The sequence below is a fragment of the Bubalus kerabau genome, chromosome 10 (genome assembly GCF_029407905.1).
Source record: "Bubalus kerabau isolate K-KA32 ecotype Philippines breed swamp buffalo chromosome 10, PCC_UOA_SB_1v2, whole genome shotgun sequence".
Lineage (NCBI taxonomy): Eukaryota > Metazoa > Chordata > Mammalia > Artiodactyla > Bovidae > Bubalus > Bubalus kerabau.
Window position 1 is genome coordinate 14,090,094 of NC_073633.1, and position 21,781 is coordinate 14,111,874.

Below are 21,781 nucleotides of genomic sequence, written 5' to 3' on the forward strand. Positions count from 1 at the left end.
TACAGAAAGCAGATGTTTGGATACATAGACAGACCATTCTCCTGTAGCCACTAAAAGGCCACACTGAATTCAGCTCATTAGCCTACTGTAAGTTTGAAAGGTGTCAGGTGTAGGATGTTCTTTTTTCTTCAGAGGTACATCAGTGCTAGCTTAGGACCTACCTGGCAGTTTGATCTTCTTTGTACCAACTTCCTACAAGTTTCACTATAAGAGCATTATTGTTGCAATTTTCCCCCAACTAATAGTTTATTTTTTTCAGTGTAACATTGGAAAGAGGAAACATTTTTAAAGGACACCATTCTCTATTTCTAACTAAATCATCTCTCATGAAAGTTTTCTTCTAAAACATCCCTGGTGGCAAATATTTCTTTGACCCTTAACACTTTATAATGTTCAGTTTTTCCTTTGATCTTCACATCAAACCCATGAGAGGCAGGGCAAGAATTATTATCCCCGTTTTGCAGATTAGGAAACTGAAGTCAGAAAGTTTTGACAGGACATAAAAAGACTTGTTCATTTTTCATGCCAGGAAAATACCTTCTTTCAATGACAAAACATCTGTTTTGGCTTCCTATGGTTTTCTTGAATTCTAAATTATTACCCACAAGAAATTCCAAAGAAGTCAAATCCATAGTCCATGTTCTCACATAGTTAAACCCAGGTGCAACAAATACTATTTCAAAGAAGATATGAGAGTAATGGGAGTAAGCTGTACTAATTGCTTTTTAGGTACCAGGTTCTATATTAAGTACATCGTGTGTTTTCTCTCATTTAATCCTCCAACATGCCTAAGCAGAGAGGAACTATTACTGTTTCTATTTTATAGATGAAGGAGATGGAGTGACTTTTCTAGAGTTAGAGGAATAATATTGTTGAATCCAGTAACCGACCCCTCTCAGTCTGATTCCAGGTTCAGTGCATTCTACAAAGTGAATTCTTTGTCTCTGCTGATGAAAAAAAAGAAAGGTGTTTGTAGATCTGTCTGCAGCGAATTGTTGTATATCATGTCTACATCATGTCTTTGTCAAAAAAAGCCTGAGTACCTCGTTGCAGTTGCAAATGCAAAATAGTACAGCCATTGAAAAATAGTTCGTCAATTTCTGTAAAGGTAAACCTGCTCTTAACATGTGTTGCCACAGTCTCACTCCTGGCTGTTTACCCAAAAGACATGAAAACATGTCTGTACCAAGACCTAAGTAGGAGTACTCACAGCAGCATCATTCATAATAGCCCCAAACTGGAAGCAACCTAAATGTCTATTAACTGGCGAATGGATAAACTGTGGTATATCCATACAATGGAACAGCAATAGAAAGGAAAACCTATTGATAGACACAGTTGTTGTTGTTGTTGCTAAGTCACTTCAGTCGTGTCTGGCTCTGTGTGACCCCATAGACCGCAGCCCACCAGGCTCCCCCGTCCCTGGGATTCTCCAGGCAAGAACACTGGAGTGGGTTGCCATTCCCTTCTCCAAGGCATGAAAGTGAAAAGTGAAAGTGAAGTCGCTCAGTCGTGTCCGACTCTTCGCCACCCCATGGACTGCAGCCTACCAGGCTCCTCTGCCCGTGGGATTTTCCAGGCAAGAGTACTGGAGTGGGGTGCCATCACCTTCTCCGATAGACACAGTAGGATTAGATGAATCTCAAAAGCATCATGCTAAATAAAAGAAGCCAGACACAGAAAACCACATTCCATATGATTCTATTTACATGGAATTCTAGAAACAAAGCCATACCAACAGAAAATAAATCAGTTGTTGCCAGGAGCCAGGGGTGGCAGAGGGAACTGGCTAAAGAGGAGTTCAAGGGAACTCTTGAAGTAATGGAAATATCCTGCATCTTGATTCTTATGGTGGTTGCATGAGTTTATACATTCATCAAAATCCATCCAATGTTCTACTTTAAAGGGGTGAGTTTTATTGTGTATAAATTATACCTCAGTTAGTTTGATGTCAAAACAAATCTAGTATTAAAAACAGGCCTCAGTCTCTACTCCTGCTGCTTTCCAAAAGTATTTGTTACCGGTTGTTGTCACAGCAAGGTTATTACAGCTCTTTTGTTTTCTCATAAAGCGACCTGATGGTTTAGTCGCTAAGTCATGTCTGACTCTTGCGACCCTATATACTGCAGCCCACCAGGCTCTTCTGTCCATGGGATTTCCCAGGCAAGAATACTGGAGTGGGTTGTCATTTCCTTCTCCAGGGGATCTTCTCCACCCAGGGATCAAACTTGTGTCTCTTGTAACTCCTGCACTGCAGGCAGATTCTTTACCACTGAGCCAGCAGGGAAGCCCCCATTAAGCAACAATTACCTTTCAATCCCTCTTGCCCCTTCAAAGAATACTACAGCTGTCTTCATTTCTTCTCTTCTCAAGTAGTCTACCACCCCTCTCAGGGAAGAGCCTTCCTGAGGTTCAAGTTCGAACGCCATCCGCTGCAGAATTCACTCTTGCTCTGGGGAGACCAGGCTTCACAGGTGGCACTAGCAAAGAACTCACCTGCCAATGCAGGAGACAGAAGAGATGTGGATTTGATCCCTGGGTTAGGATGACCCCCTGGAGAAGAAAATGTCAACCCACTCCAGTATTCTTGCCTAGAGAATCCCATGGACAGAGGAGCCTGGTGGGCTACAGTCCATAGGGTCACAAGGAGTCGGACACGACTGAAGCGACTTAGCATGCACGATAGGGAAATCAGTTTTTGTTCTATTGAGGCCTTCGGCTGATGGGGTGAGACCCGCCTATGTTACCGAGCACTCTGTTTTATTCAAAGTCAACTGATCCAGATGTTAATCTCATCCCAAAATACTCGCAAAGAAACATCCAGAAAAATGCTGGACCACATATCTGGGCATGGTGGCTCAGCCAATTTGACACATAAAATTAACCCTCATAATTTTCTTTCAATTCTTTTTCTTCTCCAAATTTTAGACAAGGAATGGAATTTTAGGCAGTGAGCTCCTCAGAACAGCATTTTCCAAACTTGGTAATGATGAGGATCCTTTAGAAAGACCTATTAAAACTGCAGATCCTTCCCCTGCAGATTCTGACTCAGGAGGTCTGGGGTGATGTCCAGAACTCTGTAGTTTAAATAAGCTCCCCAGGGACTTATGATCAGGCAAATATGGGCAACAGCACCATAAAACAAACCTACTTGCAGGCTATCTGGTGGAATTTATATGGGCATGGGTCCAATGTCAGTTTATAATCTGAAGTTCCTTTAGGATGCACAGCAAAACCATTTAAGAAGCCCTTTAGTAAGCAGTGAATACTGCTCTAGACTCATCTGGTCTCCTCCCGAGGGAATCCCGCCATGATTGGTGCAACTTCAGAGGTTGATGTATTAGATGTTTCCAGCTAATATAGGGGGGCTTCCCAGGTGGCACTGTGGCAAAGAATCCAGCTGCCAATGCAGGAGATACAAGAGATGCAGGTTCGATCCCTGGGTGGGGAAGATCCCCTGGAGAAGTAAATGGCAACCCATTCCAGTATTCTTGCCTGGGAAACTCTATGGACAGAGGAGCCTGGTGGGCTACAGTCCAGGGGGTCACAGAGTCAGATACAACTAGGCACATATCCATGCAGCATTTATAGGCCCATTATGGCCCTTCATAACCATGAGCCTGGGGAAGAGTCATCGCTGTTTTCTGAGTAGTAACTTTTCCAACTACACACTGAAGAGATCCAACTCATGCCTTCTTATGAGGCTGAACCAGTAGCCCTTCAGCATCACAAATAGAAAAAACTCAAAAACTAAAGGGTAAAATACATTTAATACCTTTAAAACAGATATTGCTCTGTCTTATAATCATCATCTTCTTCTTTTTTTATTTTAGAGAAAGGTTTAGCCTAGAGTGGAAAGGACATCAGATAAATACCTTGAAATTCCCGAAGAGTGCTCATGTGGAAGAGAGGTTAGGTTTTTCCCTCCACACTCCCAAGGGACAGAAATAGCCCCAGTGGGTGAAAGCTATTGAGAGTGGGTATTTGGGGCTTGACAAAAGGAAGAACCAGTAGGGAAAATGAGGAGTTACAACCAGAGAGCCTACTGTTCTGCTGGCCCTGCCACTCACTAGCTGCGGGATCTTAGGCCAACAGTCTACCTGAGTTTTCTGAATTGCAAAATGGGAATGATAGCACTTCCAGGGCTATGGTGAGGATTAAATGAGATATTCATAAAGCTCATGACAGAGAACGAGGCTCATAATTGGTGCTCGATAAGGGGTAGATAGCAAAAGTCAGAACAGTTAGAGCTGTGCTAGGTTTGTCTAAAGGAAGAGTCAATTTTCATCACCCGAAGAATTCAAGCACAGTCTCCACCCTCCGTTTACGGGCTGATGGGGATGGTGGGGTGTGAGGGGTTCTAAACCCTGTGCAAGTGGCTGGATTGGACAGTGTTTCATGTCCTTTTCACCCTGAGCAATTTTATGCCTCTTAGAAGTGGTAGATAATACAGTTTTATGCTTGTAAATAATCATTCTTTTCCTTTTGTGAAAACATTTACTCTCTCTAGGCAGCCAACCCTCAGCCTTTGGGTTTAAAAATCTGGGGACTTCTGATGTGAATTTCTACTGGGAAGTTATGAGATTACAGTTTTCAGTCCTATTCCACCCATTCCGCCCTTAATACCAAAGCTTGAAAATGAATCACAAACAAAGTCATGGCAGAGTACATTCCAAAAGAGCAGAGGAAATAACTGAACCAGAGTTGGGCGTGACACGCACACTGCTTGAAGCACACTGTGTAACCTCCGGACGATCAAAGAAACAACATTGTCAGATGGTCATGGGACACTGGGACTGCAGTTTCTCCTAAATGTGTCATAAGGATGCACAAATGTCTGCAAGAATTGGAATAAAGTTAAAGGGAAATTACTGTGGTCTTCCTGTAAACCCACTGGAAACTCATGTCAGGGGTGTTCACTTAAGCATGGTACATTAAATACACACATTTTTCTCTCTTCTGTCTGAAAAAGCACTAGTAAAGGTATATTTAGCAAATACATATATATATTCCAAATTAAAGATGATGACAGCCACTTAAAGGTATAAGACTTTTGGAAGAAGTGGACATAGAAGTGACAGATACAGCAGAGCTGAGAAAGCTGAAATGTAAGAAGGTCTGGCAGAGAGAGACACAGCGAGGAGCAGGCCCGTTCACACCACAGAGCCCTGGAAAGTCTCCGGAACTGGAGTGTTCGGTATCATGGAAGGTGTCAGTTAAGAATGGAAATGAGGCCACAGCAATCAGAGCAGAAAAAGAAATAAAAGGAATCCAAATTGGAAAAGAAGAAGTAAAGCTCTCACTGTTTGCAGATGACATGATCCTCTACATAGAAAACCCTAAAGACTCCACCAGAAAATTACTAGAACTAATCAATGACTATAGTAAAGTTGCAGGATATAAAATCAACACACAGAAATCCCTTGCATTCCTATACACTAATAATGAGAAAACAGAAAGAGAAATTAAGGAAACAATTCCATTCACCATTGCAACGGAAAGAATAAAATACTTAGGAATATATCTACCTAAAGAAACTGAAGACCTATATATAGAAAACTATAAACACTGGTGAAAGAAATCAAAGAGGACACTAATAGATGGAGAAATATACCATGTTCATGGATTGGAAGAATCAATATAGTGAAAATGAGTATACTACCCAAAGCAATTTATAGATTCAATGCAATCCCTATCAAGCTACCAACAGTATTCTTCACAGAGCTAGAACAAATAATTTCACAATTTGTATGGAAATACAAAAAACCTCGAATAGCCAAAGCGATCTTGAGAAAGAAGAATGGAACTGGAGGAATCAACCTACCTGACTTCAGGCTCTACTACAAAGCCACAGTTATCAAGACAGTATGGTACTGGCGCAAAGACAGAAATATAGATCAATGGAACAAAATAGAAAGCCCAGAGATAAATCCACGCACATATGAGCACCTTATCTTTGACAAAGGAGGCAAGAATATACAATGGATTAAAGACAATCTCTTTAACAAGTGGTGCTGGGAAATCTGGTCAACCACTTGTAAAAGAATGAAACTAGAACACTTTCTAACACCATACACAAAAATAAACTCAAAATGGATTAAAGATCTCAATGTAAGACCAGAAACTATAAAACTCCTAGAGGAGAACATAGGCAAAACACTCTCTGACATACATCACAGCAGGATCCTCTATGACCCACCTCCCAGAATATTGGAAATAAAAGCAAAAATAAACAAATGGGACCTAATTAACCTTAAAAGCTTCTGCACATCAAAGGAAACTATTAGCAAGGTGAAAAGACAGCCTTCAGAATGGGAGAAGATAATAGCAAATGAAGCAACTGACAAACAACTAATCTCGAGAATATACAAGCAACTCCTACAGCTCAACTCCAGAAAAATAAATGACCCAATCAAAAAATGGGCCAAAGAACTAAATAGACATTTCTCCAAAGAAGACATACAGATGGCTAACAAACACATGAAAAGATGCTCCACATCACTCATTATCAGAGAAGTGCAAATCAAAACCACTATGAGGTACCATTACACACCAGTCAGAATGGCTGCGATCCAAAAGTCTACAAGTAATAAATGCTGGAGAGGGTGTGGAGAAAAGGAAACCCTCTTCCACTGTTGGTGGGAATGCAAACTAGTACAGCCACTATGGAGAACAGTGTGGAGATTCCTTAAAAAACTGGAAATAGACCTGCCTTATGATCCAGCAATCCCACTGCTGGGCATACACACTGAGGAAACCAGAAGGGAAAGAGACACGTGTACCCCAATGTTCATCACAGCACTGTTTATAATAGCCAGGACATGGAAGCAACCTAGATGTCCATCAGCAGATGAATGGATAAGAAAGCGGTGGTACATATACACAATGGAGTATTACTCAGCCATTAAAAAGAATACATTTGAATCAGTTGTAATGAGGTGGATGAAACTGGAGCCTATTATACAGAGTGAAGTAAGCCAGAAAGAAAAACACCAATACAGTATACTAATGCATATATATGGAATTTAGAAAGATGGTAACAATAACCCTGTGTACGAGACAGCAAAAGAGACACTGATGTATAGAACAGTCTTATGGACTCTATGGGAGAGGGAGAGGGTGGGAAGATTTGGGAGAATGGCATTGAAACATGTAAAATATCATGTATGAAACAAGTTGCCAGTCCAGGTTCGATGCACGATACTGGATGCTTGGGGCTGGTGCACTGGGACGACCCAGAGGGATAGTATGGGGAGGGAGGAGGGAGGAGGGTTCAGGATGGGGAACACATGTATACCTGTGGCGGATTCATTTTGATATTTGGCAAAACTAATACAATTATGTAAAGTTTAAAAATAAAATAAAATTAAAAAAAAAAAAAAAGAATGAAAATGAAAACAGGGGACTAGCTGACCCCTGTGTAAAGAGCATTTATAGCCCCATCCTTTCCCTCTCTCACCCAGTAGGCAGCTACTTCTTACCGCCACCCTCTAGTTTAGAAGCTAGATATTTATTCTCTGGAAAATGTAAACATAAGAAGTTCCCCATTCTGGGATATCAGCACATCTTAGATCTTAGGGGAGGATGGGAGGGAAATGTATTATTGAAAGCAGACGCTGAAGAAAAATCGGTGTCCGGGAACTTCCCTGGTAGCCCGGTAGCTAAGACTCCAAGCTCCCAATTCAGAGGGCCTGGGTTCCATCCCAAGTCAGGGAACCAGCTCCCACATGCCACAGCTAGAAGATTCTGCCTGCCACAACCAGCCTGCCGCCCGGTCTCCCCAGAGTGGAACCTCACGTGTAACAAGCCTCACCTTTGTACCTTTCAATGAGCTCTGCAGTTTCTCACTCTTAAACCTGATCAGATAACTAACGATCATCAGATACGTGCGGAAAACCTCCAACCTGAAAGAGAACAAAATATACAAAGGGGGGAAAAGAAAGAAAGGAACTTAGAGGAAATTGAGACAGTACCAAGAATTTTAAAAAGAAACAAAACTCCTAACATCCTCAGAGAAATGGGAGATGTTGTGTCTATGAAACAGGAACTGGATGTTATAAAGGAAAAGTCAGAGGATTTTTTTTTTTTTAAAGACCTTTGAAAATAAAAGCCATGACAGCTGTAATTAAAAATTCAGTGGACAAATTGGAAGATAAAATCGCTTTTAGAGAGTTGATGAAAAAAGACAAAAGATAGGTAGTAAGAGAGAAAAGATTTTAAAAAAGGATAAATCCAGAAAGCTCCACCTCTGACTAACAGATGCTCAAGGAAGAGAGAAGAGAAAAAAATAAGCAAAGAAAATTATTTAATAGATAGTTTTAAAAAACTTATCAGTGTATGATGGCATTATTCTCCAGCTTCAACATGCCCATTATGTGGTCAACCTAATGAATAAGAAAGGTTCACAAGTCACATCATTTTAAATTGCAGTGGGAATTACACTGGGAATAAAAATTCTAAAATTTCCAGAGAGAGAAAAAAAGTTGGTTAAAAAAAAAAAAAGTGAGAATACAAGGAGTGGGAAACAGAAGGGCATCAGATTTATCAACAACTTCAGAATCTAGATGTCAGTTGAACAGTTATCAGCTTACATTTACTTCAGAATTATCAGGCAAAGGGGTGTGGAATTCTGTACCTAACCAAATTATCAAGTACAAGGGTAGGACAATTTTAATGACATTTTAAACATTCTAATTTTCAAAAACTTTACATTCTGAGTGTTCTGAGGAAGTACGAGAGTGTTCTCCAACAAAATGAGTGAGGGAGTGAAATAAGAAAGAGGAAGATGTGGGATTCAGAAAACAGGGTCAGTGCAGACCTGGAAATGTGCTGCTCAGACTCTCTTCAGGAAATGACTTATTGCTCAGCTGAAAGGGGGGTGGTTAGCTGACAGCCTGTCTCTGGTAGCCTTTGGGTTATGCTTCAGCTTTGAGCCAAGGTTACATTCTTCTTGAGGTGGCCCCTGGTCACTGACTGAGCAGGATGGTAATGGGACCTTGTCCTTTCTGCTGCCACGGGGCCTCTCAAGGGAGACTGCACTGAAGCTCCTCGAGGGGCTGGTGGGCTCGTTGCTGGGTCTGCAACACCATGTGGCCGCTCTCCTGTCCAGCCTACTCTTGCCTCTCCTTGTGTAGGTATTACTCCTCAATAAATCACTTAACTCAGTCTTAGTGCCTCCTCCTCAAAGAATCCAGCTGGTCCAGGACCTAATATAAGAGCAGTGAAGGGCAGTCTGAGAATAATGGTTGTTCAGCAGGCCTAGAAAGCAACCAGCCCACATTAGGGGAGAAACCCTTCAGGCTCCCAAAAGCTAATCTTCAGATTAAAAAAAAAAATCTGATAGAACTTGTCTACCATGAGAAAAATTGTTTTAAGAGGGATTTGTGACAGTTTTGTGGGAGAGTCTAGAAAGATTCAGAGAAGTATTTACAAGACTAAGAAAAAGGAAAGGCAAATAACTACAGATAAGACAAAAATTATAAAAGAGAAGAAATATAATTACCTTATACTACATAGCTTGGCTGAGAACATAAAAATATAAAAACTAAATGTCTCCATCAACAGATGAATGGATAAAGGAGATATGGTATATATATACAATGAAATACTACTCATCCATAAAAAGGAACAAAATTGGGTCATCTGTAATGGTATGGGTAGAACTAGAGTCTGTCATACAGAGTAAAGTAAGTCAGAAAGAGAAAAAGAAATATATTAATGCATATATATGGCATCTAGAAAGATGGTACTGATGAACCTATTTTCAAGGAAGGAATAGAGACACAGACATAGAAAATGAACTTGTGGACACAATGCGGGAAGAAGAGGGTGGGATGAGTTGAGAGAGTAGCATTTGACATATATATACTACCATGTATAAAAAAGATAGCTAGTGGGAAGCTGCTGTATAGTAGAGGGAGCTCAGCTGGGTGCTCTGTGATGACTTAGAAGGGTGGGATGTGAGAAGCGGCAGGCTCCCCACAAGAGGGAGGGGAGATATATGTATATACACACACACACATATAGCTGATTCACTTTGTTGCACAGCAGAAACTAATACATTGTAAAGCAATTATACTCCAATTTTAAAAAATTTACAAACTAAATGTCAATTACATTAAACAAATTTATAATGTATTGGGGGAGGGGAAAGAGGGATGGTAGTGAAAGAAAAGTTCAATCCCCATTCTACCATTGGTTAAAAAGTCAACAGATATTGTGGGTATGTCTAAAACCGATATGCCTATGAGAGCAGCGTACGTATGACAAATATCAGGAAAAACCACTGAAAAAATTCAAAATTGTCACCTCTGGGAAATGGGATTGGAGTGGAAAGTGGAGGAGTGTTGTTTTCCTTTAGAAATCTTGTGATACAATTTAATTTTGTGCATGTAGACCAAAAAATGAATTAACAAAAAGAAAAAAGATTCGGAGGCAGGAAGTTGAAACCGCATCAATAGCTGTTGTTCCCAGCAGGAATCTGCAGAAATGACTGAGGGAAGAATGGCGGGAGGAATATTGCAGGCTGAAGTTTCCCTGGTCCCAGGACTCACCCCCAGGATGTGTGACGGTTGCAAGCTCTCCTTCTCCAAGAGTCTGATTCTTTATAAGCTGAGAGCCCGTGATCAGGAAGTCCTTCTTCCGTTAATTACCTCCTGGTTTATCAAAGTTGAAATTTTCTGGCCTATTCAGGGATGCTATTGATCCTGGCTGGAATTTTTATTTATTGCAAGAAAAGAGAAAAAAATAATTATTGACCTGCTGAATAGGGAAAATGAGAATGTGATAATAAAAGTGGAGGAAATACACCTCAATGAGCTACTTTTGTCAGAAAATACTTTCAACCTACTCCCCAGGTGTCAGTGTGATAAAGGGTATTGAGGCAGGCTGGGACAGAGATTTAAAAGCAGGTTGCAGGAGGAAACTTCCTGCAGGTCGGAATAAGGAAGAACCTTTGTGTTTGTTCCGCACGCTGATGAAGAGATTGTCCTAGGGAGATTGGGGTGGGGGGCGGTGGTGCTTGCTCAAGATAAGGCATGATGAAGGGAGCCAGAGAGAGGTTATATAAAAACAGCAGAGACATGCAGAAACATATGAAAGGCATCTTAAATGATGGCTCTCAGAAGAAAGAGATCACGTAGGGAGGAGGGGTGTTCAGTGGTGATGTGGTGTGGATGCTCTGATTGGGAACTCACCCTAGTTTGAAGGGTGATTTGGGGAAAACCCCAGTGGCTCAGTGGTACAGAATTGCCTGCAATGCAGGAGTCACAAGAGATGTATGTTCAATTGCTGGGGTCAGGAAGATCCCCTGGAAAAGGAAATGGCAAGCCACTCCAGTATTCTTGCCTGGAGAATCCCATGGATGGAGGAGCCCGGTGGGCTACAGTCCACAGGGTCACACAGAGTCAGGCATGACCGAAGTGACTTAGCACGCACACAGCAAAGGAGATATTAGTAAAGAAGTTAGGTTTTGAGCTGAGTTCTCGGGGGAAGGCATAAAATCAATGGCAACTTTTCACTTTTTTCTTTTGAAAATATTTAAATTTCTTTTACCTTTAGTAAGTTTTTATGAATTTAATGATAGGTTCACAGGAAGTTGCAAAGATAGAATAAAAGAGGTTCCATGTCTCTGTCACCTGGTTTCTCTCAATGGCTACATCTTAGGTAATTATGGTAGCAGAATCATGAAAATTACATTAAAACAATGCATATGTATGTGTGTGTGTGTGTGTGTGTGTGTATAGATATATATCCCCTGGAGGAGGGCATGGCAACGCCTTCCAATATTCTTGCCTGGGGAATCCCAGGGACAGAGGAGCCTGGTGGGCTACAGTTGATGGGGTCATAAAGAGTCAGACACGACTGAAGCAACTTAGCACACACACACACTCATATATGTATATATATATATATATACAGTTTCATTCCATTGTAACATATACATGGATCTATGAGGCCATCATAACAATCTGGATACTGAATATTCCACTACTACAAAGACCTCCCTCTGGCTACCCACCTCTTCTCTTCCTCCTACTCTGTTACAGTCTCACTCTCTCTCTCTCCCCACCATTCCTAACCTCTTGCAACCACTATATGTTCTCTACAATTTTGTCGTTGTGAGAATAAAATAGATTCTTACAATATGTGATGTTTTAAAAAAACTTTTTATTTTGTATTGGGGTGTAGCTGATTAACAGTGTGGTGAGAGTTTCAAGTAGACAGCCACACATACCCGTGCATTCATTCTCCCCCAAGCAACCCTTCCATCCAGGCTGCCACATATGTGACCTTTTATGATTGGATTTTTTTTTCACTCATCACAATAGCTCTGAGGTCCATCCAAGTCTTTGTATTTATCAATAATTAAACACAATAGTACGTTTAACCGGTAACCTATTGTAGGGCATTTTGATTGCTACCAATTTTTTGGAGTATGAAATGGCAGTTTTAGCTATTTCCAATGAAGCTACTATGATCATTGTGTCCAGAATTTATGTGGACACAAATTTTCATTTCTCTGGGATAAATTTCCAGGACCACAATTGCTGGGTTGTATGTTGAGAGAGTATTTAGTTTTCCATGAAATTGCCATACTATTTTCCAGAGTGGCTGTACTATTTTATACTCCCACTAGTAATGGGAATCACTAAAATCCAATATCTTCACCTCCTTGCCAGTAATTGTTATAGGTTTCTTTCATTTTTGAAAGATCAGAAGCTTCTTACTACATTCCATTTTTTCCTCCTGAATTTATTTATAAATTCAATATTCTACATAGGTGTGTGTACACACACACACACACACACACACAGATATATGTTCAAAACATGACAACAGGGCAAACATCTGTTTGCACACTACCCAATTTAAAAACTAGAGCATTACCGTATCCAATTTCACTCCTTTGCCTTCCCCACCAAGAGAGTAATCATATCCCGACAGTATATACCAGTTCTCTGGGGGGAAAGCTCTAATCTTCAGTGCTTATTCATTTCTGGGATGTAAATACTTCCACATGACTGATTGCAAGATGCCAAGCTGAAGTAACTGAGTGTGGAGCTAGGGAGAGACGGACAGAATCAGCTCTTACCAGACTGGACAATCCTGTCCCAGCATCTGAATTTCCTGAATTTAGTATTAATATTTATCATTCTAGGAAGAAACTATACACACATATGTAATATATAATATTATTATATATTATATATATAACGCTGCTGCTGCTGCTAAGTTGCTTCAGTCATGTCTGACTCTGTGCGACCCCAGAGATGGCAGTCCACCAGGCTCCCCCGTCCCTGGGATTCTCCAGGCAAGAACACTGGAGTGGGTTGCCATTTCCTTCTCCAATGCATGAACGTGAAAAGTGAAAGTGAAGTTGCTCAGTTGTGTCCAACTCCTAGCGACACCATGGACTTCGGCCTACCAGGCTCCTCCATCCATGGGATTTGCCAGGCAAGAGTACTGGAGTGGGTTGCCATTGCCTTCTCCGATATATATAATAGTGGTACGCTAAATAATGAACCCCCAAGATATCCTAATCTTGTGATTGTTATCTTATATGGTAAAGACTTTCCCAACGTGGTTAAATTAAGGATCTTGAGATGGGGAGATCCGCTGGGATTTTCCAGGTTGGCCCTGGATACAATCACAAGTGTCCTGATAGAATGAAGGTGAGAGAGAGCTTTGACTGTAGGAGAGAAGAAAGCAGTGTGACCTTGGAGGGAGACATTGGAGTGATGTGGCTAAGGGATACTGGCAGCCATAAGAAGCTGGGGAAGCAAGGAACCATATCTTCCCTAGGGCCATCAGAGGGAGCACAGCCCTGCTGACACCCTGATTTTAGACCAGAGAGACTGATTTCAGACTTCTGGCCTCCAGGACTGTGAGAAAATGATAATCTGTTATTGTAAGCCATCGAGTTTGCGGTAATTTGTTACAACAGCCAGAGGAAATGAATACACATACATAACGTTTTACACATATGTACTAGGCTGAGTGCCAAAGAACCGATGCTTTTGAACTGTGGTGCTGGAGAAGACTCTTGAGAGTCCTTTGGACTTCAAGGAGATCAAACCAGTTAGTCTTAAAGGAAATCAACCTTGACTGATGCTCAATCTCCAATACTTTGGCCACCTGATGTGAAGAGCCAACTCACTGGAAAAGACCCTGATGCTGGGAAAGACTGAAGGCAGGAGGAGAAGGCTGAGATGCTTGGATGGCATCACCGACTCAAACATGAATTTGAGCAAATTCTGGGAGATAGTGAAGGACAGGGAAGACTGGCATGCTGCAGTTCATGGGGTTGCAAAGGGTCAGACATGATTTAGCAACTGAATAACAACAACTACTAAAATATCTATCTAGCTCATTTTAGCTATATTTTATTTTTATAAATTTGCTATATTATTATACATGTAGGCTCTGGGAATTATATTTTATTTACTCAACATTGTTTCTATGACTTACCTATTTTTTTTGCATAGCTGTAATTCATTTATTTTCATTGCTGGGTAATATTCCATTATGTCCTGCCCCATTCTCAGTAGGATTCTGTTAGGTATCTTTTATCAGATTAAAGATGACTGGTTTTTTTCCCCTGAACTGAGTTCGTATCCAAGCTGTCACATTGCGTGTGTTTTTCTATTCCAAATATTGGGTGAGGCAACATTGTGGAAGATAACAAGCTGGAATGAAGGCTAGGAGGTTATGAGATTCCAGATACTCCACCAAGAGTAAATGTGAGTGAGTCATTTTATCAAGACGGAGGAGAGCTGGGTAAGGAAAACCGAGGTGTGGTGTAAGCAGGCTCTCTCCTTGGCTGCCTGCAGATGCACTCAACCAGGGGAGAAAGGATGTCTGTTTGGCTCCCACCCAGCCCACCCCCACTGCACATACTACTGTAAGGGGTGGGATGTGAGGAGTCAGGTCTGAGCTGGTCAAGGAAGGGACAGGTGTGGCTAGAAAGCTGACCCAACATACAGTGGCTCACCAATGCGAGGATGACCCATCACATGAAAATCAGGACTAAGATGACCTCAGAAAGACTTCTGAATTCTAGATAGACACAGGACCCCTGCTTCCCTGAATATCCAGGAAGATCCGAGGCACGAAAGAACCAAGGATGACTCAGCCTGGGGAGAAACTGGTGAGTGTTCATGAGCCATTTCTTCGTTGTCCCTTCAAAGATTTGTCCTGGACACAGTCCTGCTTGACTGGCAGGTGAATCCGTTCACAAACCAGTGAACCATCACCCCAGCTCCAACTATGCAGCCACCCATTGCTTCACCGTCACCACATCTGTGAGCTCTTTCTTCAGTTGCCATTAAAATGACCCCTTTCATGAGAACCATAGCATTTACTGCTGATTTCAGGGGGACAAATTTTGCATAACAGCCCAAGCAACTGAAAAATGCACTTTTTCAAATTAATGAAAAAATCTGTGTTTTCAAATTAATGTCCTCACAGGCTTTCAGCCAGGAGTTACTGAATCACAGGGAAGGTGCATTTCTTATTTTGAAATACTCCCTTTACCTTGGAACATCACCATATTGTAGCCCACGAATCCTTAAGCACGTTATATGAAGCACACAGCTCTTTACCTCCCCAGAGGCAGAGCCCCTGATGGGGACAGAACACTTGGCTGGGCAGGTCAGCCAGGCAGGATCCACGTATGCCAACATCAAGCACATCAGCTCCTGGGCCAAGGCTTCCTTCTGGTCACCCTCATAGCACCATCTCTGGCACTGGGAACTGGCTGAGCTCATCCCTCACCATCATCCTTGCTCTATATTTAGAGGCAACTTGCAACTGTTTAGGATCTAGTCCTCCAGTCTGAGGATGACTTAAATTTTTTCCTTCACTCTTTTCTACTGCTTGCCTTTTGGCCATTAATTTCTCATGTGCTGTATGCAAGAGACCAGGTAAAAATCTGGGGGATGATTTGTGATGAAGAAAAGTAAAAGAAAAGTGTTGTTGTTGTTTAGTCGCTAAGTTGTATCCAACTCCTTTGTGATCCCATGGGCTATAGCCTGCCAGGCTCCTCTGTCCATACAATTTCCCAGACAAGAATACTGGAGTGGGTTGCCATTCCTTTCTCCAGGGGGTCTTCCTGACCCAGGGATCAAACCTGCATTGGCAGGTGGATTCTTCACCACTGAGCCACCTGAGAAGCCATAAAAGAAAGGTAGTCTTCATGATTTAGATTATCCTTAGCCCTTATCATTTAGGAACCATCTAGAAGGGTCTGTATGATACAACCTCCTACTTGTAAGTTATTCATTAGCTTTTTTCTCCAGAGTCTGGTGAGGAATTTCAACTAGCTAGAGTGCATTGAGATTATATTCTCCTGCTTCCCCATCCAAAATTCTCTCTCCATTACAGTGTATCCCATTTTTCTTAGAGATGAAATTGAAGACACATTTGCCATCAGTGGTTCAGTAGGATATTCAACAGGGTCCTCCTGGTTCTTGTTGTCATGAATGGACAGATGGTAACTCTCAAGGTGTTTGCCAAAAACTGTCAGCAGTCTTTATTTCCATAATCATGCACTAAGACAAAAAACTCACTTGCAAGGCAATGTCTAGTGCCTGTGTAGCAACACTAAGATTGGCTGTGTCACCAAAAGCTCCCAACGTTTGTAGATCTACTCAAAATCAATGACTCTCTTTGCAAAGCCCAAAGGCAAACACCAAACCATCCAAAATCAATAGAGAAGAGTGATAGACAAGGAAATAGAACTGGGTAGCACCAAGGAGAAAGAAATAACAAAGCCAAAGGTTATGGAGTGATTGCTTTCTAATTTGTCTTTATAAAAAGGAAAAAGAATCAAATGAAAAATTGGCAAGTCACAGAGTGAAAATGTCAGAAACATTTTATATTCTAAGTCTTTGCCACACACTGTCTTGCACAATACGAAGGGAAGTGAGGTTGAAATCGAGAATATTTTTGCAAGTCTGAGCCAGCCAGGAAGCCAGGGGAAAATGCTCTTAAATTTGGGAAAATTACAGGCCTGCTATTTGACATTAGTTGGAGAAAAACATCAAACCTCAGAATTCATTCTGAGAACTTCAACCAGAGATGTACTTCAAGTGCTGTGTTTGATCCTGGGAGGTGAATCCCTCCAGGACTTGGTAGAGGCCTTTAGGGAAGCCCCTGCCAGAGGGGGATGGGTAAAGGGGGCTCACAGTTTTGCTAAATAGTCTTCTAAATGTGCAAGAAAGCAATAGCAGAGACCCTGACTCGGGACTGGGCCTGGAAAGAATATGTAAGCTGGCTGGAGCCCTAAGGCCTGGTCCAGCATCACAGTGAAATTAACAACAAGTAAGCTCATGATTTTGAAAAAGCAAAGTGGTGAAGACGTAAGCTTTATCTGAAAATAAAACAAGTTATCAAAATATAATAAGCAAAACTGTGTGGTACTGACATATGAATAGTCAGAATGTTTAACACAGTCTTGAAAGTCCACAAATGGACTCAAGTACAAACAGAAATTTAGTGTAAGGGACTCAGTTGGCATTTCAAATCAGGAAAGAAAACAGGCTCACTTTAAAAAAGATGTTGAAATAACTGGGTAGTCACCCAAACAAAGACAAAATAAACTCTAGATAAACTAAAGGCTTAAAAGAACCATACAATTACTAGAAGAAATATAGATGACTTTTAATTTTATAATATAGGAGTACAGAAGGCTTAAATATGACACAAGGCTTTGAAACCATAAAAAACAAGATTGACAGGTTTGACTACTTGAGAAAACAATTTCTGCATGGTGAATCCTCTGCATAAGCAAAGTTTAAAAAGTATGGGGAGGGAGGAGGGAGGAGGGTTCAAGATGGGGAACACATGTATGCCTGTGGCGGATTCATTTCGATATTTGGCAAAACCAATACAATATTGTAAAGTTTAAAAATAAAATAAAATTAAAAAAAAAAGTAAAAAAAAAAACAAAAACAAAATACAGGGGAAAATGCAATTAAAATTACAAGCAAAAGGTAAAATCCTCTAATATATAAAGGCTCTTACAAATCAGTAAGAAAATGACTGATAGCTCAGGCTCACTCTTATTTGTATTATGAAAAAGGCAAACTAAAACTGTAATAAAATACTATTTTCACTTAGATTGGCAAAGATAAAAAATTTGATAAGGGCTCTGGAAAAGCAGGCACTCTCTTATTGGTGGTAATGTAGATTTGTTCAAGTTTCTAAAAGTCCATTGGAAAGCACTATTCAAATTGCATATAACTGAACCAGAAATTTTACTCTTAGAGCCTTAATATACAGCCATTCTTGCACATATGTGAAATAAAGTATGTTCAAGGATGTTCTTTATAGCATTATTTATAATAGGAAAACAACTGAAAGCCTTAATGTCTATCAATGAAGGGCAGGTGAAATATATTTTATTGTACTCAGTCAATGGAAAACAATGTAGGCACTGAAGGAATAAGGGAACTCCTGATATACTAGTTTGGAAGAGTGTCTAAGATTTTTAAATGAAAAAAAAAATCAAGGTGCAAAGTATTCTGTGTGTATGTATGAACTATATTCACATGTACACTTATAATTCCATAATTTATTTTTAGAAGGGCAAATAAGAGATTGGTAACAGTGAGTTGGGGTGGGAATGAAGACTTAGCTTTCACTGTATGCCCCTTTTTACCTTTGACATTTGTACCATGAACATGGATTACCTATTCAAAAATATTTAATTTTGAAATCAAGCTGTTTTGAATGATGTAAGATTTGAATGTCATGACCATGCGCTGGAAGAGTAAACGTTGATAGTTAACTCTTCTCAAAATTAAGACGTTTGAGAATATACAACCAAAATACCTGTTCTATTCAGAACATGACTGTATGATTTTGTTAGTTGAACTAGAAGAATAAACAGGTGAAATAATTTTTTTTTTTTAAAGAAGAAACAGTATGTAACAATAGTTAAAAGAATAGTCTTTGGAATCCTACAGGCCTGGGCTTGAATCCTAGCTCTGCCACTTACTAGCTTGTGATTCTGAGTAAGGGCCAAATTTCCCCGAACCTCTCAAAAAACTTCATAAAACCGACTTCATATGAGTATCAGGAGGATTAAGTGCTATAATCCAAGTGAAGATCTTAGTCCTATATCTGGATTATAGGAAGTACTCAGAAACCATCTTAGAGCGAGAAAGAATCAAGAGTGTTATCAGCTATTGAAACACAATCATATCAGTTAAATCAGTATGACTTTGGATGAGGAACACACAGATTCAGAGATTTGGTAACTTAGCAAGAGGTTTCAGTATTTTTAAGAGTTTAGTGAAAATTGTAAGAGGTTCCATGAATTACTGCGGCAGGGGAGTATTTGTCAAGATAGACTAGTGGGATCTTGGGTAAACATGTGGGTATAAATCAATTCAGATTCTCACCTCATACCATTTATAAAATAAGTTTCAGATTAACTAAAGTGTTACTTTTTCAAACTTTTATTTTGAAAAATACTATAGACTCATGGGAGGCTGCAAAATTAGTAGAGCCCTGAGTAGAAGCTTTTCACCCAGCTTCTCCCAATGATTCTCCCTATGACATCATTCATAGCTGTAGTATAAGACCAGGAAACTGATAATGAAAAGCTACTGTTAAACCAGACTATGGGCTATCCTTAGTTTCCACCATTCTTTTTAACTTGCCTTTGTGTGTGTGTTTCTATGCATTGTTATCCCATGAATAGAATTATGTAAGCACCGCCATAAACAAGGTACAGCATTGCTCTACCATCACAAAACAACACCCTCATGTTAACTCTTTATGTTCTCGCTCATCCCCAACCATTCTACTCATCCAGACTCCTCAATACCCTTTACTCCCTGCCTACCACCATCCCTGTCTCCTGAGAAGCACTAACCTGTTCCCTGTCTTAGAGTTTTTTCATCTCAAAAATGTTAGGATTACACAGGCAACCTCCTGGGATTGCCCCTTCCCCTGAGAATGATGCCTTTGAGGACCATCTCGTTGTAGGCATCAATAGTTTATTCCTTTCTATAGCTGAAAATATTTATTCTGTTGTATGGATATACCTCAGTTTGTTCACCTACTCACAAATTGAATGATACTTGGGCTGCTTTCAGTATTTCACTATTACGAATAAAGTTGCATATAGGTTTTTGTGTAAACATAATTTTTTATTTCTCTAGAATAAAGCCCAAGAATGCAATTGCCAGGTTGTTTGTTTAGTTATATAAGAAACTAACAACCTGTTTTCCAGAGGTCCCATACCATTTTACATTCCCACCAGTAGCCCATGAGAGGTCCAGTCTCTCCACCACCTCTCTAGCACGTGGTATTATTGCAGGTTTTAAGTAACTAGTTCTATACATGTGCAGGAGTTACATGGTTTTACAATATCAAACCTTTGGGGAAAAAAAAAAACTAGAAGAAAAAATAGTTGAAATTTTCTAACTTCTGGTGGAGAATGACTTTCTAAAATCAACAGGTTTGAACAGATAAAAGCTTAAAATTTCTAATGCCCTGAAATATCACTAACAACAACAAATCAAAAACAAACAACAACAACAAAAAAAATTAGGGGAAATTGGCTGTGAAAAGCGACTGAGTACACACAACCATGAAAAGTCAATCCTATATTACCCAGACCCCTAAGCCAGGCTCGCTGAAACCTACCCTGTTCCAGGACCTCAAGTCCAGCTTGTCTTAGAGAGATTTCAATAGATGGAAACATTTTAAATTCCAAATACACACTGCAAAAGGCTCTCTAGGAATGTTGTATCAGTGTTCATCCTACTAGTAATGTATAAGTGTGACTATGAAAATGGTTGAAGCTATTTTTTAAAAACCAACTCTGGACCTTAAAAATAAGGGAACAAAAAATAGAAAGAAAAAAAAAAATCCCAAGCAGAATAGCAATTTTAAATAAGACAAAAAATTGAAACGTCATTAAAAATATTCAAAATTACCCAAAAGGATATTCTTCTCAAAATATTAAAGACATAACAATTGAATGTTACACACTATTTAATGGGAATGGAATGAGGTGAACACTGTTATACATCGTATTCTTTTATTGGCTTTCTCTCCTTCCTAGTTTTATTCCCCTGGTTCCTCACTCCTACTCTTTGGGATCACTCCCAAGAAAGCCAGCTGACACACTGGCTTAGACTCTGCTTTTAAGGGAGAGAAGGGACTCTGCTTTTACGGCTAAGAGAGTTGGGAGCAGTGGTCCTAAAAAGCAAGCCCTCTAGATGGGATTTTGGAGTGTGTCAGGGATAACCCCTCATACTTGGTCACATCATGGTCACTAAGACTTACTTGTATAGGTCTAAGTAAAAGGTCAAACACTGGGTTCTATGGCAGTTATAACATTTGACTGGATTGAGGGTAATGGAAATGGAAAGATTAGGGCTCTGGCCTGATTTTAACTTCCTGGAGCCTCAAAAAAAACCCAAAAAAACCCAAGTGATTCAGATTAGCCAACTATCAACTAAAAGTAAGATATGGAAGCCAGAAGGTCTCCAGAAGTTGCTGGCAGAATGTGCTCAAAACTGGCCCCAGAATAGTTATAAGAGGAACAGACCTGCAAAGGAAATTAATTCACAGCTTCAATAAATTTTGTGTGTCATGTGAGGGAGAAAACAAAGGTAAGACCCTGAGATTTGGTTTAGGGAGATTTGGATGGATGAGCCTGAGAAGCAGGGGTCTGAGAACTACACTCCTCTGAAGCCCTGCCCCCTGCAGAGGAGCACGGACATGCACGTGGTATCTGTGTGCCTCAAGACTGACCCTCCTC

At 40.4% G+C, this 21,781-nt stretch overlaps 1 protein-coding gene across 29 annotated transcripts in view; it reads right to left on the reverse strand.

Moving 5' to 3' along the window:
• Positions 1-21,781, reverse strand: part of LHFPL2 (LHFPL tetraspan subfamily member 2) — a 285,866-nt gene that overhangs the window by 202,280 nt on the left and 61,805 nt on the right. For 4 of the 29 annotated variants that reach the window (XR_008698776.1, XR_008698770.1, XR_008698787.1 and 1 more), the window contains one exon: positions 2,311-2,496. The exons of 19 other annotated variants lie outside the window; for them this stretch is intronic. The gene's annotated coding sequence lies outside the window, so the exon portion shown is untranslated. Of the gene's footprint in view, positions 1-2,310; positions 2,497-4,600; positions 4,838-7,813; positions 7,905-8,394; positions 9,207-10,553; positions 10,711-21,781 lie in introns of those variants that run through there. 6 more of the 29 variants (XR_008698767.1, XR_008698781.1, XR_008698804.1 and 3 more) reach the window with 4 other exon arrangements.